General features: G+C 34.9%; 1 non-coding gene across 1 annotated transcript; it reads right to left on the bottom strand.

Annotated features, from left to right (window-relative positions):
• Window positions 1–987: 987 nt before the first annotated feature.
• On the bottom strand, window positions 988–1,094 carry LOC128282620 (small nucleolar RNA R71). Its single transcript, XR_008272962.1, has one exon. It is a non-coding gene; the product is annotated as a small nucleolar RNA R71 (small nucleolar RNA).
• Between the last annotated feature and the right edge of the window lie 21,025 nt (window positions 1,095–22,119).

Here is a 22,119-nt window from a genome sequence, read left to right as displayed (position 1 = left end):
CTTGCCCAACCTAGATGCTATGTGAGGCAGTACCAACAGGTCAGTGGTCAATGCTAATAATTTCAAGATTAAGCCGACGATGGTCCAGAGTTATCTGTAATTCTAAGGTTCTATGAATGAAGACCCTAACCAACATCTTAAGCACTTCTTAACTCTATATGATGCTTTCAGATATATTGGGGGTACTAAATGACACTATTCGTCTTCAACTCTTCATCTTTTTATTATGCGATAATGTCATGGGACACGATTCAAAGCTTGTGACTAATGTAAAAAGAGCATACCATGGGGGTCAATCAATTAAATGGGGCTTGTTTGACCCATTTCAATTACTTTGATTCGAAAAACATGTGGAGAAGCCCATCTACTTGAAGTTTTGGTGGCTCAATGAAGAACTTATAGAAAATTAAGGTTACCTTGGTAAATATGAAAAGTAATCTTAGAAGATATGTAATGCGATAAGATTTGATTTTGTAATTTTAAGGGATTACGTAAATCCATTAAGAATCTCAATTGTAGATAGGCTAACAATCTTTTCCATCAATGTAAAGTAAATTATACCTTTGGATTTGGGGTAACTAAACTATAAATAGAGGCCTTCCCCCTTATTTGTTTTCATCCATTCGTATCCTGTTCAAAGTTAATAAATATACTTTAAGAGCATTTACTCAAACACTTGGCATGCTTTTGCTTTCTTGTGGTTATTTTGTTCTTTTGAGCTCTTTTTTCTTTGAATTACATACGCTTTATTTTTGGTGCCTTGTAGAATTTCTATCGAGAATTCTCACTTTTTGAGAGTTAGATTAACTTAGGAGGATTTGAAACTAAGAATTGCCTAAGGTTGTACGGATTGCAAAACTAAAGTTGTAGCCTCGTGAAAATAACGAATTTTTATGGTTAAATTCCCAACCAGTTGATTACATCATAATGTGTGAGGAACTAGCAAACTGATTTCCTGTAAAGTACTTCCCACCAAGTAAGTTGATGAAGCTAAGGATGGGCATCACCAACTTCCAATAGCTAGAATGGGAAACACTCTATGAAGTGTGGGAGCGTTTCAAACTTATGCAACGTAAATGCCCTTATCATGGCTTTCAAGATTGGTTGCAGTTATAGACCTTCTATAATGGCTTGGATGAGAATTTAAGATCTAGTTTAGACAGAACATTTGCAGGGGCGTTTATGTCTAAGACATATGCTGAGGGTTGTAAACTAGAAATTATATACGGTTTTTCTATATATTTTTACCACCTTTTTACTTAATAGTTTCTTTTATCTTGAGAAATTGTTATTAAAATTAGTGAATTTTACTTTTTAGTAATATTGGGCATGAATTTATAAAGTATGTGAAATTGTGCTTAATATCATGATTTTTGTACATGTTTTATATTAATTCATATTAATTTATTAATATGTGATTTTTCACTATGTAGAAGGACCATTGAAGATGTGATTAATGTGAATGAAACATGGACATGCACAAATTAATTAATGTGGACAACAAGACCTTGAAATTTGGGTCATGAAGTTGATAGCTTAACCCAGTAAAGGAGGTGATAAAAGATAGACATGTCTACTACATTTCTGGACCGAGAAACTGTCCAACAAGGGGAATCTAAAGCCCTGTTTCGACACAAATAGGCGAAAGCCCAGAAGCAAGCATTGGGGTATTTAATTGAAGGTCGTTATAGTTGGAAAATAATAAAAAATCAGCCTAACTACTTTGCTGTTGAAACTGTCCACCCTATAACTATTAATAGCCTTGGTTTGAATTTAAAATGAGGAGACTAAGTCATCCTCTTTTCCTTGAAACATGGTTGGCCATGTATGGTAGAAAAAGAAAGAATTAAAATGCTATTTTTAACTAACTTTACCCCTTACCTTAACCTATAAATACCATTCACCAAACCCTTAATCCCTCATCCCTCACATCTCATTTATCTTCTCTCATTAGCATTTTCTCCAATTCCATTTCCCTTTTCCTTCTCCTTGCGTAGCCGCCCATTTCCCTTTTCCTTCTCCTTGCGTAGCCGCCCATTTCCCTTCCATCATTTAGCCAACAAAGGATTTATCAAAAGCATTCTTTGGCCCGCCACCTTAAGAACTCCTTAGAAAAAGAAGCATCAAGTAGAATGGACAAATGCATCAGTCAGAATAGATTTGAAAGGCTACTAAACTGAATCAGTTAGAATAGATCTGAAACACTGTTGAATTGAATAGAGTTTACTCTATCCTCTTTTTATCTATTTTAATTATGTTTGCTTTAGGTTTATTGTTTTTGACATTAGCGATGATATTTTAAATCATATTTGTTAGGATGGTTATGTTAATTCAAAAAGATCTATTTTATTCATGTTTAACATGTTTAGGCCTCAATGAATCATGTTTTCAATTAATATCATGATACATTTCGTTCATACGTGATTGGGTGCACTCAGATTAGCTGAACCAGACGACGACTAGTAGACACATAATTGAAAAGTGCAATGCTCAATTTAGATCCTTAAACCAGACTAAGTTGAGGTTCGTAATATCTTTAGTTAGCGTTATTGCCTTTCATAGTGTTTAAGTTTATGTAATTAAACTATTGCAAACATAAATGTCCCTATCACCTTACATAAATGCTAAAAAATTGTTAGTTAATATGATAAGTAAAATGCATATTCAATTAAGTAAAAGACTCCAAAGGGACTTAATTTGGTTTCCAAACTCATGAAAGATCGAGTAGTCATGGAAGTATTTTCGAACATTGTTAAGCATGATAAAGTAAATTGAATTGATTAATATAATTATCCTAGCCCATTTAATGTTGATTTTTTTTTGTTTCTAAAGTCATTTATTCATACATTTAGGTAAATTGCATCTAGATTAGAATTGCATAGGGATCAATCTTTGCATCTAGTTAATTTTACTTAGTTTAATCATCACCATCCAAATTATTGAGTTTTTAAAAGAAATTGTTAATTATAATTTTACAATTAATTGGTTGAGTTTATAGAGTCCCTATGGAGACGATAACTCATTTTATTACTTATTACTTGAACGACTGTGTACACTTGCATAATCTGCATTATAAGGGTTATCAAGTCATTGAAGATATGAAAATGAATTGCTATATGTACGCAACTGGTCGGTTTATGTATAAAGCTAAACCACCGATTATGAATGCAGCCAATGGTGAGGATAAGTATTAAAAAAATCCTCGAGAGGCTTAACCATATCGAAGTTAACTCGAATAGACCTCAGATTCTTAACCAACATTTCTCTTAGGAGGTTATGTAGGTGAAGAGAATGAAAAAACTATTTAGGGTAATAGCTGAGATGGGAATCATGCTAAAGTGAACTATATGAGTAATAAGGGTGGTAACCCCAATTCAAATACTTATAACTCAGGGTGGCGTGATCATCCTAACTTTAAGTGGGAAGGAAATCAAGTAGGACTTCCAACCAAGGGACATGAAATTTCAATTACCCTAAGCAAGCTTCTTCATACCAACCTTTGCAACCTTTCAGGTCCTAGGATTAAGAGAGAAAGTCTACCCTTAGTAATGATCCTCTGTTGACCATTAGGGTAAGTAAGCTTGAATAAGAAATGCATTCGGCGCATTAGATTGTGTGTAAAATGCAAAGTCAAATAAATCAAATGTTCCAAGTGTGGAAAAAATAGGAAAACATAAGAATACCTAATAACAGTGAGAATAATCCGAAAAAGGAAGGTAAGGAGTATGCAAAAGCTTTTACTCTTCACTCAAGAACGGTGGTGAAAGATTTGGTTAGGCAATCCATTATGGTTGTGGATGATGAGAAGGATGATACCTCAACTCTTAATGTCGAAAAAGGGATGAATAAGGATTAAGAGAATAAAAATGAAATTAAGGTAGTTGACCCTAATTCTAAATAAGTTGATCAACCTATTATAAGGAAAATTCCATTTTTGACTAGGTTAGAGAAGAAAAAGAAAAAGGATGGTGAAGAACTTGTAAGTTTGCTGAATCTTTTTAAATCTTTGAATGTCAATTTACCCTTGCATAAGTTAATTGAAAAAATGCCTAAGTATGCTAAATTTCTTAGAGAAATTATGTCTAGGCAGAAGAGGATTGGTAAGGGCAAGAAAATAATTATTGATGTCCAGTGTAATACAGTTATTGCTAGGAAAATTCCACCTATGATTAAGGATCTCGAAAGTTTTACTATACCTATAGAAATAAGATGAGTAAATTTTGGGAAAACCTTTTGTGATTTTGGAGATAGCATTAATCTAATTCATTTTTTTTATTTACCGTAGGTTAGGCTTACGGGAGTTAAGAAACATTTCGGTTACTCTGCAAATTGCTAGTAGATCCCTAGTGCATCCTAAAGGTGTGTTAGAAGACGGTATGTTAGAAAGTTAGGCAGATTATTTTCCTAATTGATTTTGTTATACTAGATCTTGAGGAAGATTTGGAAATTCTTATTTTGTTAAGAAGGCCATTTTTGGACAAATCTAAATTCACAATCGATGTAGAAAAATGTGAGCTTATTATGAAAATTGATGGCGATGTAGAGGTGTTCAAGTGTGTTAATTTCTACTCAAAAATGGAAATTCTTATTATCCTATTCATGCTTTTTATACACTTAATTCCTTAATTTCTCATCTTACTGATAATATTGATCGAAGGTATATGCAGTGGTTTGAATTTTAAGGTGTACATTCACAATCATGAGGGATGAAACTTAGGAAAGATTTTAAGTTGTACATTCAAAATCACAATGTGAATCTTGCTTGAAATTTAAGATGACTATGCGATCATTTAATTCAAAAGGAATTAGGGCCAGAAAACCTCTAGAACTTGTGCACACTGACGTATGTGCCCCCATGAGCGTTAGTGCAAGAGGTGATTATGAACATTATGTAACATTTATTGATGACTATTCCAGATATGGGTATGTATATCCAATACACTGCAAGAAGTGAAACCTTTGATAAATTCAAAGAGTTTCGTGCGGAAGTGGAGAAACGACTAGATTTACCCATAAAAACACTTTGATCAGATAGAGGTGGAGAATATTAATTTGATAATTTCTTAGGGTACCTCATAGAGAATGAGATTCTAACCCAGTTAACCACTCCAAACACTCCACAACAGAATAGCGTGGCAGAGAGAAGGAATCGAACGTTTTTAAACATGGTACGTTTGATGTTAAGTTATTCAAAGCTGCCAATCTCTTTCTGAAGATATGTGGTACAAATAGCTTGTTATATTCTGAATGATGTGCCAATTAAGGCAGTAACAAAAACCCCATACGAATTGTAGCATGGTAGGAAACCAAATCTTAATCATATAAGGTTTTGGGGATGCTAACCGGACATCAAATTTAGTATTTATTTTCGGTCATTTCTACACTTAACGAGTTTATTTTCTTATCATTCTATAATTAAGTATTTCATTTTTGGTATTAATATTTTAAGAACTAAATATGAATAAAATAAGCATTTTTACACTTTTTCTACTACTTCGATGACCCATAAGGCTGACTTAGGTCTTGTGGTGACTAAGGAGCTTTTTAAGTGTGTAGGAAGTCAATTCAAGTCCAAGAATACAAGGGATGGTGATCAGGCCATGAGGCAAGGAAGCCCGATAGGCCAATGAAACTACCAAGGTTGGAATACACTCGATTTTGTGACGATGAGCTACCTCTCTTCACGAGGACATGATGAATATGGAAAGGATATCACGGCATTGACATCATGACGAGGAGCATTCCTACGTCACAAGTATGCAACGATGGAAGGCAAAAACTGAGTTGATTCTTTGGATGGCACTTTTGGGGATATTTCCATATTTGGAACCTAGTATATTTTATTAATTGGTATCTAATTGTATCTAGGGTTAAGTGGTCACCAAGTAGCACGTTTCTTATATAAGTAACCTTAGGGTCACTAGAATGTGTGCAGTTTTAGATAGACAATTTTACTATTCAGTCTTTTTTTTTTCTTTTCATGTTTGTGTAGTTGGAACTTTTCTATTCCGATGTGCTGACACTTACGAGCTGAGATTGCTCTGGATTAGTGCTTCAATGTATTTAGTCATAAGCATTCTCTTATCATTTCTCTTTTATTCTTTTATTTGTATTTTGTTGATTTGGCCAATTAGTCGTTGTATGAATATTAGAATAGATTATTTTGATTTACTTATATCTTGCATGATTCAATTATTAAACTACTTTATTTGTTAAGTAATTATTTATCTGAAATTGGTTGTTTAGTCAAGAGTACTTAGTATATTAGGGAGTGACGCCGTTGATAAAATATCGAGATAAGTAAAACCGAAAGGGTATCACCCCTAACCCGTATCTATCATCGGAAAAGAGTTAAGAGGTATTATCGATCAATATGAAACATATAGCATACATTTAAAAAAATTAAGCATTCATTCTCATACATCATTCAATACAACCACATAGTCCCTTATAAAGGCCTACGAGACCTTAAACATGCTTTAGAAGTGGTTCGGGACTAAACCGAAATCATATGAAAATTTTGGAAACTTAGAAAGATTTCAATCATACAGGGGTCACACTCCCGTGTGAATAGGCCGTGTGCATCACACGACCCCAGACATGCCTGTGTCTCAGGCAGTGTGAAAATAGGGCATGCATACTGACTTGGGTCACACGGCCAACCACACACCCATGTGTCTAGCCCATGTGCCCTTCGAAGTGGCCACATACGCCCGTGTGCCAGGCCATGCCAAAACTGTAGGGTATACTGACTTATGCAACACGACCAAGTCACATGCCCGTGTGCTAGGCCACGTGCCAATTAGGGGGTATACTGACTTGTACCACAAGGCCAGTCACACACCCATGTGGAGCATACTAAATTCATTTTAATAACCACACCAAGGGACACACGGCCGTGTAACATGGCCGTGTGTCACACACAGCTGAGACACATGCCCGTGTGGACAAAAATAGGCCATTTACAAGGCCAATTTGCAACCCTTATTCATGCACACCTAGACAATCAAAATGGTACCATTTCATCACACAATTAGGCAGCCAAAACATTAACCAAATGCACAATTCATATAATATCCCTTTCAACCAAATTCATTAATCAATTTAATGCCATTTAGCTAATCCAATACTTATTAACTCAACTTCTAAAATCATACTTCATCAAAGAAATTTTTTTAAAGCATTTATACCTCTCAAGTCATTTAACCATATTCATACTAAACATGCCAAAATAAATCATCATTCATGGCTATATATACAAATCAAAACATATACATTTACAAGCCATCTCTAATGGCCAAACACACATCAAAATTAACATCATTTACAAGCCAATTCTCATGGCTATAGTCACAACCAAAAATACCACAAGTAACCTATACATGCCATATACCATATTCATAGAACTCAAAAGTACCAATTAGATGTCCGATAGTGCGATGATGTTGCTAACGACTCCCGAATCCAAACTAGCCTTAATTCACTATAAAACATAAAAAAATAACACGAAGTAAGCTTCATAGCTTAGTAAGCTCGTATGTGAATAACTTAATTCATCAAATAATTAAAAATCAACCAATTATACATAACATCACCATATACACATTAACTACAAACCTTTCTCATGCCTCAACATATGATCAAATACCATCTCATCGAACTTTCTCTATTTAATACTGGAATAAAATATATAAATACCTGTATTGCCTCGTACTAACCTCTTTCTCAACCATGTCATTCGTCTACTCGTTGAACCATTCAGAATACAAATTGGATACTCAATTGCCTCATATAATAAGTACCTATACCATGGCCGTACCCAAATCAAGGTAACTTATCCGAAGAAAAATTATCATGGCCCAAAACCAAATCATCCGATATGCATGGCCTGAAGCCAAATTGGTAAAACTCGCACTTGAAGTGCTAATATCATGGCCCAAAGCCAACTTACCCGATATGCATGGCCCGAAGCCAAATCGGTATATCATCTTATAACATGTCACAAGTATCCAAATCTATTCCTAAGGTTCAATTGGGATTTCTAGCTTATCGATTCCATCTTCGAATAATTCCGTAGAGTCGTATTTACAATTCATACATTAATGAAAATCTCATAACCACATTTTAGGAAATATCAAAGCATTTAACATACATTTATAATGAAATCGTTACATACGAACTTACCTCAGGTATGAAAACAGCGAAATAAGTCAATTACTCTATAATCTTACCTTTCCCCCGAACTAATTTTGGATTCCTCTTTTCTTGATCAAAATATATTCAAAATTAACTTCTTTAATCAACCACTCATTCAATTTAGTTCAAAACATACATTTAGGCTTATTTGCACTTTAGCCCCTAAACTTTCACATTTAATCAATTTAGTCCTTATTTCACAAATACACTAAATTCAAAAAATTTCATTAAACCCTATTTTGGTTGAATTACATATAAGTCCCTAGCGGCCCATAAATTTCATTTATTTACACTTTTAACCACTGCATTTCACATTTCTCAATTTAATGCCTTTTTGACATTTTTGTCAAAAATCACTTTACAAAAACTATTAATCTATCAATTAACCTTCATAATCTATCATCAATCATCAAATTACTCAAGTATTCAACAATGGAAATATGTTAAACCTTTAACAATTTCTAAATCTAAGGTATGGGCTAGCTAGAATACAAAGCAACGATCTCAAAAACATAAAAATCATCAAAAATCGAGCTCAGAACACTTACCAAATTGAACTTACAAGTGTCGAACCCTAAAACTCAATTCAAAGCTTTCTTCTTATTCAACATTTAGCCGAAAGAAAGAAAGATGGACAAAAATTCATGTTTTGTTGTATTTTGATTAACTTATTTACAAAATTACTTATTTACCCTTAATGAATTAAACATAAAATTTATAATGCATGTCCATTAATGTCCATTAGCACTACCAATGGTCTAATATCATTATAAGGACATTTGTTTTATTAAATCATAACAATTAAGCACTTTAAACAAATAGTATGCAAGTTTTTCATTTTACGTGATTAAATCCTTTTCTCAAATTGGGTAATTAAATGATAAAATTAGCTCACAAAATTTTCACACATACATGCTATCATGATTTAAACACAAAAATAATATTAAAATAATTTTCTAACATCGGATTTGCGGTTTCGAAACCACTATTCTGATTTAGCTAAAACCGGGCTGTTACAACTCTCCCCTCTAAGGAATTTTGTCACCGAAAATTCTTACCAGTGAATAGGTTCGGATATTGTTTTCTCATAGCATCCTTGGGTTCCCATGTAGCTTCTTCAATCCCGTGTCCATGCCATAACACTTTCATTAATTCGATTTTCTTATTTTTCAACTCTTTGATCTCAAGAGCTAAAATTCGAATCGATTCTTTAGCATATGACATATCAGACTGAATTTCAACCTCAGTCGGGGAAATGACATGTGAAGGGTTGAATTAGTATCGTTGAAGCATCGATACATGAAACACATTATGTTTTTTTTATAACTCAGACGGTAAAGATAACCGATATGCCACTGGCCCAACTCGCTCGATAATTTCGTACGGTTCGATGAATCGCGGACCCAATTTTCCTTTCCGACCAAACCGTAATATCTTTTTCCACAGTGACACTTTCAAGAACATTTTATCTTTGATCTGAAACTCAATATATTTTCGTTTCAAGTCTGCATACAATTTTTGTCAATCTGATGCTGCTTTCAAACTATCACGAATTACTTTCACTTTTTCTTCAGTCTCTCTGGTTAGATCAACCCCTTGAATCTTATTCTCGCTAAGCTTGGTCCAGTACAACGGCATTCTACATTTACGACCGTATAGAGCTTCGTACGGTGCCATCTTAATACTTGATCGAAAGCTATTATTGTAAGCAAATTCAATCAAACGTAGATATTTCTCCCAAATACCTTCAAACTCAAGAATGCAACAACGCAACATATCATCAAGTATCTGAATAACTTGTTCGGATTGAACATTTGTTTGCGGGTGAAATGCAGTGCTAAAAGGCAGCTTTGTGCCTAAAGCTTCGTGCAATTTCTTCCAAAATCACGAAGTGAATCTCAGATCCCTATCCAAAACAATAGATAGTGGCACTCCGTGCAATCAAACAATCTCTGAGATATACAACTCAGCCAATTTATCAAGAGAATAATCCGTACGTACAGGACTGAAATGAGCTGATTTCATTAATATATCAACAACAACCCAGATCGCATCTTTCTTTTTCGGAGGTAAGGGCAAACCTGATACAAAATCCATTGTTACTCTATCCCACTTCCACTCAGGAATCATAATAGGCTGTAATAATCCTGTCGGTACTTGATGCTTAGCTTTGACTTGCTAACAAATCAAACATTTCAAAACAAATTTTGAGATATCTCGTTTCATGCCGTGCCACCAATAAAGCTGTTTCAAGTTGTTATACATTTTCGTGCTTCCGGATGTACTGATAAAAAACTACTGTGTGTTTCATTTAGAATCTTCCGAATGAGCTCAAAATTTCTTGGTAAACATATTCTATCACGAAAAATCAAACAGTCATCAGGCCCTATTCACAACTCGGAATCAGAAATCGACTCACACTGAGCTCGTTTTGCGTATAATTCATTATCAAATTTTTGAGCCTTACTAATCTACTGTAGAAATAACGGTCTCGCTTTCAACTCGGTTACTATCGAACCATTGTCAGACAAACCTAATTGTGTGTTTCAAGCACATAAAGTAAATAAGGACTTTCGGCTCAAAGCATCAGCAACTACATTCGCTTTTCCTAGATGATAATCAATTACTAATTCATAGTCTTTTAGCAATTCTAACCATCCCTGCTGTCTCGAATTTAAATATTTCTAAGTCATCAGATATTTCAAGCTTTTGTGGTCGGTATAAATATGGCACTTCTCACCAAACAAGGAATGACGCCAAATTTTCAATGCGAAAACTATTGCAGCTGACTCTAGATCATGCGTCAGATAATTCTTTTTGTGCGGCTTCAACTGTCTCGAGGCATAAGCTACAACCTTACCTTCTTACATCAAAACACAACCCAGCCCTTTAACGATGCATCACTAAAAACTACAAATTCTTTACCCGACTCAAGCTGAACTAACACAGGTGCCTCGGTTAATTATGCTTTCAACTGCTCGAAGCTCTGCTGACACTTTTCTGACCACTCAAATTTAACATCTTTTTGAAGCAAATTTGTCATCGGAGTCGCAATTATCGAGAAACCTTTTACAAATAACCGGCTAGTCCCAGAAAACTACGGACTTCGAATACGTTTCTTAGAGGCTTCCAATCTATAATTGCAAAACGTTGGCTTCGGTCAACTCGGATACCCTCGGCTGAAACTATATATCCTAGAAAACCGGCCTCTAGTAGCCAAAACACACATTTACTTCTCAAAGTTTGTAACACGATTCTCAAATGCTTGACATGTTTAGATTCATCACGAGAGTAAATCAAAATGTCATCAATAAACACAACTATGAATCGGTCTAAGTACGGTCTAAAAATATTATTCATCAAGTCCATAAAAACAACAGGTGTATTTGCTAGTCCAAAAGTCATAACAAGAAATTCGTAGTGTCTGTACCTTGTTCTAAATGCAGTCTTTGGCACATCTGGGTCTTTAACTCGCAACTGGTAATAACTCGATCTCAAGTCAGTTTTTGAAAACGATGTGGACCCTTTTAACTGATCAAACAAATCATCTATTCGTGGCAAAGGGTATTTCTTCTTGATCGTTACTTTGTTGAGTTGTCGATAGTCTATACACATTTTCATCGTGTCATCTTTCTTTTTCACAAATAATACCGATGCACCTTAGGGAGAGAAAGTCAGTCTAGCAAAACCTTTATCTATCAATTTTTGCAACTGAGCTTTCAATTCTTTTGACTCTGTCGGAGCCATTCTGTACGGAGTTATCGATATCGGTGTTGTTTCCAGAACTAATTATACCAAACTCAACCTCTCTAATAGGTGGTAAACCTGGTAACTCTTCTGGAGACAAATCTGGATACTTGCACACAACTGGTACTAATTCAATCTTTGTTTCTGTAACTTTTGTATCAAGTACATATGCAAGATAAGCTTCACACCCCTTTTTCACAAACTTCTGATCTAACATAGACAAGATCACAACCGGAAAACTACTTAGATCATTAGATTCAATTCTAATAGTCTCATTATTCTGACATTTCAGTTCAATTATCTTTCGTCTACAATTCACTATAGCATCATGCATCGTTAGCCAATCCATACCCAAAATCACATCAAATTCATCAAATGGCAAAAACATTAGATTAGCCGGAAAACAGAAATCCTAATGCATTAACAGACAATTCTTGCAGACTTTGACAACCAAAACACATTTGCCTAAGGGATTTGATAATCTAATCACAAATTCTGTAGACTCTACAAGCAAAGTCTTATTTGATACTAAATTCATGCATATATAAGAATGAGTTGATCCTGAATCTATCAATGCAATTACATTAGTATCATAGAGAGTGAAAGTACCGGTGATAACATTTGGAGATGATGCTTCTTTGCGAGCGCGAATAGCGTAGGCTCTAGCAGGTGCTCTAGCCTCCGATCTTACTGTTGAATCCTTTGTTGCCCCTCTACTACCACTTACATTTCCGGCAACTCTAGGTGGTCTACCTCTATTCGACGTGTTACTTGGTCTCACATTCTGAACTTTACTTTTCTCATCTAGCTCAAGGGAGTCTCAGATAAAATGATCTAACGAACCATATTTGTAACAACCTTTATTATTTTTATTCTAGCATTCTCTAAAATGTTGTCTTCCACACTGCTGACATTCAGGTTTGTTGTCTCGCACATAGCTCGACACTAATGTGCCTTGAGCTTTAGAACATGAGTATTGTTTTTTACGATCTCTGTTCGAACATTCATTTGAAGCATTTAGGAGAGCATATGGATCTCTGAATTTCTTTGATAAAGATTGATACGGCTTACTCATCGATCTTTTTCTCGAGTCTCTAGCTCTGAATCTTCTTTTCTCTTTTCTTTGCTAAGATCCTCGACTTTACAAGCCCTTTCCACCAAAACGAAAAATTCTTTCAACTCTAGAATTCCTACTAGAAGTTTTATATCTTCGTTCAAGCCATCAACAAACCGCTTGCACATTCTTTCTTCAGTAGACACATACTCTCGAGCATACTTGCTTAATCGTATGAATTCTCTTTCATACTCAATAATAGTCATTCTGACTTGTTTTAACTCTAGAAACTCTTTATGCTTTTGATCAAGGAATCGCTAACTTATATATTTCATTCAGAACTCCGCCTGAAAGAATTCCCAGGTAACCCGTTCTTTCAGAACCACAGATATCAGCGTGTTCCACCATTGATATGCGGTGTCTCTCGGTAAAGATACAACACATTTAATACATTCATCAGGAGTACAAGACAGTTCGTTGAATACTCGAATCGTATTCTCGAGCCAGAAATCAGCTCTCTCAGCATCATCATCAGTAGTAGCCTGAAACTCTCTAGCCCCGTGTTGACTAATTTCATCTATTGGTGGCTTATTCCATGGTATCGGATCTACAACTTAAGGAACAACAGGGATTTGTTGAGGAATAGGTGAGGGTGGAGGTTGTTGACAGCCAGATTCGTTCGAATGAGCTCCATGAACCACTCGCTCATCATTTGGAAAAAGGCTTGTTTAGCATCTCTCTCGTGGCTACTCGTTACAGATCTAGAATCTGATAGCGCTACCCCTTGAGCGGGAGCAGGCGCATTACTCTTTACATCATCAACTACAGCTCCTTTGGGATCTATTACTATACAAGAACACAATTTAAACTGTCAGGAATCATCACACTCTCGTAAAATATATTGTCATGTATAGCTAGACTCACACACACGCTACGTTAGTCCTAAAATCGACTAAATCATAGCACTGATACCAATAAAATGTAATGCCCCTAACCCGTATCCATACCGGAATAGAGTTAAAGGTATTACCGATCAATATGCAACATATAGCACACATTTAACAACATTAAGCAATCATTCTCATACATCATTCAATACAACCACATAGTCCCTTATAAAGGCCTATGACACCTTAAACATGCTTTAGAAGCGGTTCGGGACTAAACTGATATCATACAAAAATTTTGGAAATTTAGAAAAATTTCAATCATACTGGGGTCACACGCCCGTATGAATAGCCCATGTGCCTCACACGGCCCCAGATATGCCCGTGTCACAAGCCATGTGAAAACAGGGCATACATACTGACTTGGGTCACACGGCCAACCACACACCCGTGTGTCTAGCCTGTGTGCCCTTCAAAGTGGCCACACACACCCGTGTGCCAGGCCATGGCAAAATTGTAGGGGACACACGGCCATGTAACATGACCGTGTGTTACACACGGCTGAGACACACGCCCGTGTCTATACATGTGTGGACAAAAATAGGCCATTTGCAAGGGCAATATGCCACTCTTATAAATGCACACCTAGACAATCAAAATGGTACCATTTCATCACACAATTAGGTAGCCAAAACATCAACCAAATGCACAATTCATATAATATCCCTTTCAACCAAATTCATTAATCAATTCAATGCCATTTACCAAATCCAGTACTTATCAACTCAACTTCTAAAATCATACTTCATCAAAGCAATTTTTTTAAAGCATTTATACTTCTCAATTCATTTAACCATATTCATACTAAACATGCCAAAATAAGTCATCATTCATGGCTATATATACAAACCAAAACATATACATTTACAAGCCATTTCTAATAGCCAAACACACATCAACATTAACATCATTTACAAGCCAACTCTCATGGCTATAATCACAACCCAAAATACCACAAGTAACCTATACATGCCATATACCATATTTATACAACTCAAAAGTACCAATTAAATGTCCAATAGTGCAATGATGTTGCCAACGACTCCTGGATCCGAGCTAGCCTTGATTCAATATAAAACATAGAAAAATAACACGAAGTAAGCTTCATAGCTTAGTAAGCTCGTATGTGAATAACTTAATTCATCAAATAATTACAAATCAACCAATTATATACAACATCACCATATACAGATTAACTACAAACCTTTCTCATGCCTCAAAACATCATCAAATACCATCTCATCGAACTTTCTCTATTTAATAATTGAATAAGTTCTGTACATTCCTGTATCACCTCGTACTAACCTTTTTCTCAACCATTTCATTCATCTACCCATTGAACCATTTGGAATAGAAATTGGATACTCAATAGTCTTATACAATAGGTACCTATACCATAGCCCATAGCCAAATCAAGGCCACTTATTCAAAGAACAATTATCATGGCCCGAAACCAAATCATCCAATATGCATCACCCGAAGTCGGTATAACTCACACTTGAAGTGCTAATATCATAGCCCGAAGCCAACTTATCCAATATGCATGGCCCGAAGCCAAATCGGCATATCATCTTATAACATGTCACAAGTATCCAAATCCATGCTTAAGGTTCAACCGGGATTTCTAGCTTATCGATTCCATCTTCGAATAATTTTGTAGAGTCGTATTTACAATTCATACATTAATGAAAATCTCATAATCACAGTTTAGGAAATATCAAAGCATTTAACATAAATTTATAATGAAATCGTCACATACGAACTTACCTTGTGCAACACCTCTAACACGTGCCCATCACCGGAATAGGGTTATGAGGCATTACCAAACAGTACACATCGTTCACATACATAACATATTCATTCATACTCACAATCCATTCATATCAATCACATTGTCCCTTATAAGGTTTTATGAGACCTTAAAACATGATTAAATGAGGTTCGGGACTAAACCGATAACATTTACAAATTTTAAGAAACTTAAAAAATTTTGTTTAATTATAAGGTCACACGTCCGTGTGAATAGGTCGTATGCCTCACACGGCTAACAGACAGGCCTGTGTCATAGGCCGTGTGAAAATAAGGCATATATACTGACTTGTACCACACGGCAGATGACACGACTGTGTGCCATGGTCGTGGGAAAACTAGGGAGGTTACTGACTTGGGTCACACGGCCGACCATACGCCCGTGTGCCAGCCCATGTGCCACACACGGCCAGTAGAGACGCCCGTGTATCTAGGCCATGTCAAAACTGTAAGGTATACTGCCTTAATTTGAAAGGGTACCCTAGGGGACACACGGCCATATAACATGACCGTGTGTCACACACGGCTAAGACACACGCCTGTGTCTTTGCCCGTGTGGACAAAAATAGGCCATTTGCGAAGCTAATTTGCGACCCTTTCTAGAAGCACACATAGTAACCTAATTGATACCATTTCAATACAATTTTAAGCAGCCAAAACATACCAAATCACATATAATTCTTATCATTTCATAATCAACCAATTCACTATTTAAATTCTCAACCACAATCATGCCAAAACCATTAAACTTGCATAACTTATTAATGCATTTCATTATCATCATCTTATCACCTATTTCAAGCTACAAAACTTACCATTTCAATTTCACATAATCAAGTCACAGCATACCATTATTCCAACCTTAATACTCCCATTTACAACTAATTAAAATAACAACCATATAACTATACCAAACAAGCCAACATATAAGGCATTATATACATCATATAAATAACTTATCAAACACATAACTTAAGCCAACTTAAATGGCCAAATTCACACCAACATTTACAAGCCAAATCATATGGCTAAAATCACAACTCAAAACATATCAAGATAACATTAGCCTATACATGCCATATACCAGATATACAAAACTTTAAAAGTACCAACGAGATGATCAATAGTGCGATGACATATTCCTAATGATCCGCGAGTCCGAGCTAGCTTCGGTAATCTATAAAACAAGGAAAGAACACAAAAAGTAAGGTTTAAAAGCTTACTAAGCCATATACAAATAAAGCTATCATGTAAACCTTTGTATATCAATTCAAATATCCTAAACATAGCTAATCACATTCAAAGTTTACAAACCTTTCTTATTGAACATATATTCAATGTCTTAAACCAATTCACCAATTACTTTCTCTTCTCAAAGCTCGTATGAATTCATACATACCTGAATCACTTAGCTCATTTACATATGCTTTCTTGACTTGACTTTTCCCGTTAAACCGTTCGGAACCAATAAAGATACTCGAAAATCACACAAGCTTATACAACGCCATATCTCAGATATGGTCTTACATGTTATCAAATATCGATGCCACTATCCCAGACAGGGTCTTACACGAAATCAAATATCATTACCAATGTCCCAGACATGGTCTTACACATAATCTCAATACAATGCCAATGTCCCAGACATGGTCTTACATGTAATCACATCTCGATAACCTAATGTAATGACATTCGTATCCTATATTATTCCTAAGGTTCATACGAGACTTTCAGATGTCGAAACTCTGTCGATTCCTGCTCGTAAGTGCTCATTCAACATTAATAACAATTCAATGACAAGTAAACAAATATAATTCAATTTAAAGACTTTTATTTGCATATGAAATTACCTCGTAGTCGAAATAGAAGAATCGGATAGATTACTCGATAACTTTCGATTTCCCTCGATCTAAATCCGATTTCTTTCATTTAGGATCTATATAAATTCAAAATTAACTCTTTTATTCCTCAATTCATTCAATTTCATCCAAAATACACAATTTGGGACATTTTCACATTAACCCCTATAATTTCACATTTTCTCAATTTAGTCCCTATTTCATAAAAAACACAATTTACAATAATTTCAATTAAACCCAAACTAGCTTAATATCTATAGGCTCTAAAATAGCCCATATTTAACAATATTTCACACATTTAACCACACATTTTACACTTTTCACAAATTATTCCCTTTTATGCAATTTCACTAAAAATCACTTTACAAAACATGATAATCTATCAACAATTACTCATTTAACATCACCAAAACCACTGTTCTGATTTAGTTAAAACCAGGCTGCTACACCTCGGGCATGAAAACAACAAAATGAGTCAATTACTTGATAATCTTGCCTTTCCCCCGATCTAATTTTGAATTCCTCTTTTCTTGATCTAAATATATTCAAAATTAACTTCTTTAATTAACCACTCATTCAATTTAGTCCAAAACATACATTTAGGCCTATTTCACTTTATCCCCTAAACTTTCACATTTAATCAATTTAGTCCCTATTTCACAAATACACTAAATTCACAAAATTTCATTAAACCCAAGCTTGTTCAAATTACATATAAGTCCCTAGCAACCTAAAACTTTCATTTATTCATACTTTTAACCACTGCATTTCACATTTTCTCAATTTAATACCTTTTTGACATTTTTGTCAAAAATCACTTTACAAAAACTATTAATCTATCAATTAACCTTCGTAATCTATCATCAATCATCAAATTACTCAAGTATTCAACAATGAAAATATGTTAAACCTTTAACAATTTCTAAATCTAAGGTACAGGCTAGCAAGAATACAAAGCAACGATATCAAAAACGTAAAAATCATCAAAAACTGAGCTCAAAACACTTACCAAATTGAACTTACAAGTGTCGAACCCTAAAACTCAATTCAAAGCTTTCTTCTTCTTCAAAATTCAGCCAAAAGAAAGAAAGATGGACAAAAATTCATGTTTTGTTGTATTTTAATTAACTTATTTACAAAATTACTTATTTACCCTTAATGAATTAAACATAAAAATTTATAATGCATGTCCATTAATGTCCATTAGCACTACCAATGGCCTAATATTATTATAAGGACCTTTGATTTATTATATCATAACAATTAATCACTTTAAACAAATAGTATGCAACTTTTGCATTTTACGCGATTAAATCCTTTTTCTCAAATTGAGCAATTAAATGATAAAATTAGCTCAAGAAATTTTCACACATACATGTTATCATGCTGTAAACACCAAAATAATATTAAAATAATTTTCCAACATCGAATTTGTGGTTTCGAAACCATTGTTCTGATTTAACTAAAATCGGGTTGTTACGATAAAGATGAGATCGGAAGGGTATTCTTAGCTAAGGGTGATAAATAACTCAATCTAAGATAATTAATTATTTAATTAGATAATTAGGGATTGAATCAATCATAAGCTAGAGGCTTGCATTGTCAACACTAGGAATAGGAAAGTCCATTAGGTTAGTCAGGTTAATTAATTTAATACCCTTATGAGATGTAGTATTGTAAAGAAACTTGAGGAGGGACTAGCCATTTGGCTAATACTTTCTCAATAGTTTTTCCCTTGGATAGGAATAGTCTTAACAGACATATTCATCCCTCAGTGTATCTCTCTTTACAACCCTCCCTGTCAATGGGTTCTAACTAACCCCTTTATTCCTTATAGAGTAACTGAATTACTTTAAGTTCAATCTTTAGCTTATAGGGTTTTTCTAAGAACCCTATGGCATTCCTAATGGTGGATCCTTATTTTTGATCCTCGATCAAACCATCTTTCGTTCGCCTATACACCAGGCACTATGGTGCGTCATCTCTCGTGACTATTTCTTGCTGGGTTACCAACTATATGCCCTACTAGCTTTCACGACTACTATTCTAGTAGTATTTTTCCATTTCCATTATGTTTCCCATTAATTGTCGGATTTCTTTGACCCAATGGCTAACTATTACGTGCCCATACTTTCATTTTCTTTCTAACCCTTTTTCTTTATTTTCAAAATTTCTCACTATTTCGTCCTAATTGACCACCTGTATTTATTTTCTTGACGAACTACCCCATGTTTAGTGTTCCAACGGACTCTATAAGTTGTCATAGCTGAGCTATGGTCTTACTTGTTAGGTTCTATGCTTAATGTCATGGCAGACTCCATTGGTTGCCATAGCCGAGCTATGGTCTTACATCTCATAAACCCTATGCTTACTATCCCAACAGACTGCCCATGTTTATTTTCTGACGAACTTCATTGGTTGCGATAACCGAGCTATAGTATTACACCTTAAACCTCTTGGAGATGTCGCCTCGAAGGACCTTACTGACATTGCGTTGTCACCCAATAGAGCCTGCTGACTCCCATCACTCTAATGCTCTATGGAACCTAAATACCACCATCAGATGTCGCCCCGAAGGACCAATCGATATCATTTCTTTTCACATTTTACCTTGATGTTTGTTGAAATTTATGAATAACGAACGTTCATTAAGCAAAAACACAAGTATGAATTCAATTAAGGTTTATTAATATAAATATCACAAAAGGGGTTGGTTTTTTTTAGTTTTCCGCTGTGCAAGAAAATCGTTTTCAAGCTAAGTTTTTTTTCCAACACAAATGTGACAACTTTTTTAGTTGTACTACAATATGCCATTTTGTAGAAAAAGAAGATTAATTTGGGGACGTGGATCAATAAGTTTATGTGCAAGTGCATCAGTGGGCAGAGCTATGTTGTAAAGTTGATGTTCCAATTGAATCTACGAAGCAGTTCCTCAAACCTTTAAAGAGTGTTACTGGAAACACGATATGTGCTCAATGCCAGGAATTGCAACATAATCAGTTTCAGGAATAGAATCAATAAAGGAAGAAGTTGGAGCTGTCACCTTTTTTGATGACCAAGAAAACAAAGGATGTGCATACATTAAAGCATCAACCAAGGGTAGAGATCATAACGAGACATTAGGAGTGATGTTCCTCACTCAATAGAGTGTTAGTCGTTCATTGATCAATATGCTAAGAAGCAACGATAGGAAAACTAGAGGATCCACAAGGCATGGCTACTAAAGAAGAACTAAAGAAAGAAGAAGGAGATGATAATGATGAAGATAATATGGATAGGGACACCTTGTTGCCCCAATTCTATGACTTAGATGAGACGTTCATTCCGAAATAACCTCTAACTAAAAAGGTACTTTTCCATAGTGTAGACAAAGACGAGTCACGTCGTTGTTCAATTAAGAAAGTTTATAAAAAGACTACGGGAAGAAAATACAAGGAGAAGATAGTGGTGGAATTGGAGTTGGACTCCAATGAAGAATGAAGTTACAATTCGTTTAAATTTTGGGAATGTAACTGAAAGATACAATGATTATTTTGGATTTGGTTCTTTTTCTTTTTCTTTTATATATATTTATTATTTTCGTATGCTTTTATTTTTGTGTGTTTATTTTCTTGTCTATGTAGGCCACCCACTCAAGGATTGTACTACACTTTCGAGCTTTAATGAAGAGGAGGACTACTTCAATCTACTTCATGTTGCTTTAAGAAAAATTGGGGAGTTCAAAACTTTAGCTTTACATTGGGAACACATTGGGGACAATTGATCTATCGTATTTCTATAAATCAAATTAAGTTCTTTTGATACTTAATTGAAAGATACTATGATTATTTTAGATTTGGTTCTTGTTTCTTTTTCTTTTCTTTTTATTTACTATTTTCATATGTTTTGTATTTTTGTGTGTTTGCTTTCTTTTCTATGTAAGCCATCCACTTAAGGATCGTACTACACTTTCGAGCTTTAACGAAGAGGAGGACTACTTCAATCTACCTCGTGTTGCTTCAAGAAAAATAAGGGAGTTCTAAACTCTTAGCTTTCCATTGGGAGTACATTGGGGACAATTGATCTGTCGTATTTCTATACGTCAAATTAAGTTCTTTTGATACTTAAAGAGCTTTGTTCTCAAGTTTTTATGAAACTTTTTGTTGTTTTTAATTACTTATTAGATTTTATGATAAAATTTAGTTTTATTGTGTTTCTTTTACATTTGAGACTCGAATTGGAAAAATTATGCATTGGAAGTCTAAAGACTAATTTGAGCTTCTATAGGAAGATGATTGAGGTCAAACATCAAAGAACACTTCTTGTGAAAGTTGAACTTCATCGAAACTCAACCTAAAGTAGCTTTTTTTGGAGGTTGCAATGCTAAGTATAGAGTGTTGCGACACTTAGTCTCAAATTCACGATTCCAAGCCCTCGAGGTTGCGAATCCAACCCAAACATTAAAATCAATGAAACTGAGTGGCCTGTCGTCCAGGTCACACTACTAGCAAGGTTGTGTTGCGACACC

The sequence above is a fragment of the Gossypium arboreum genome, chromosome 1, assembly GCF_025698485.1.
Source record: "Gossypium arboreum isolate Shixiya-1 chromosome 1, ASM2569848v2, whole genome shotgun sequence".
NCBI lineage: Eukaryota > Viridiplantae > Streptophyta > Magnoliopsida > Malvales > Malvaceae > Gossypium > Gossypium arboreum.
This window is presented reverse-complemented; position numbering and strand designations above follow the sequence as displayed.